Here is a 747-nt window from a genome sequence, read left to right as displayed (position 1 = left end):
GGGCCACCCAGCGGTATTTTCAGTGCAAAATCCGAAAATTTATGAATATGCGTTAAGGGCACTGAAAAATCACCAAAGGTCTTGGCAACACCACCACGAAGTTTCATGGCGGTTCTGAGGTTCTAAGTATGTTTAAATGGCCGGGAGGCGTGGTTTGTTTACATCCTGTCCTTTTAAATGCTCTCTGCTACCACTCATGTTTTCCCTCAGTTTTCTAGCTTTTTTCCCGTTTTTATTACGTTTTTTTTGGTAGAACCGTTACTTTATATAAAAGAGGTAGTTGGCAACGCTAGAGTTGGTGAGAGATGAGCCTCCAAGCGATCGATGGCAAATGCAGGGCATGAGGGTACGTGCTCGCTACCTGGGATTATCCCCCCGCGACTGCTTTGTGTACACATTCATCAACTTGGAGCCATTACACATAATGCCTAGGCCAAAGAAGAACGTGGCTTTACGTCGCAAATGTGCAAAAATTGCAACAGAAGCATCAGTTGTTGCAGTGAAGCAAAGGCGTCAGGCAGCGTCTAGCAGTGAGGAGGCGTCACCACCACCACATGTTGCGTCATGTTCACGTGAACCAACGAGTGCACAGAAAAGAAAATCTCGAGTAACTGAACAAAAAGAACAAACAGAAGCTAGTGAAATGAAAATACGATGCATAATTTATGAGAGACATGAAGAATGTGGAAAGCAGTTATGTCCATCGTGTCAGACAATGTACTGCTAAATTACGCACACCAATAGACA

The sequence above is a fragment of the Penaeus monodon genome, chromosome 34 (genome assembly GCF_015228065.2).
Source record: "Penaeus monodon isolate SGIC_2016 chromosome 34, NSTDA_Pmon_1, whole genome shotgun sequence".
Lineage (NCBI taxonomy): Eukaryota > Metazoa > Arthropoda > Malacostraca > Decapoda > Penaeidae > Penaeus > Penaeus monodon.
The sequence above is the reverse complement of the archived record's forward strand: the minus strand, read 5'-3'. Positions refer to the sequence as shown.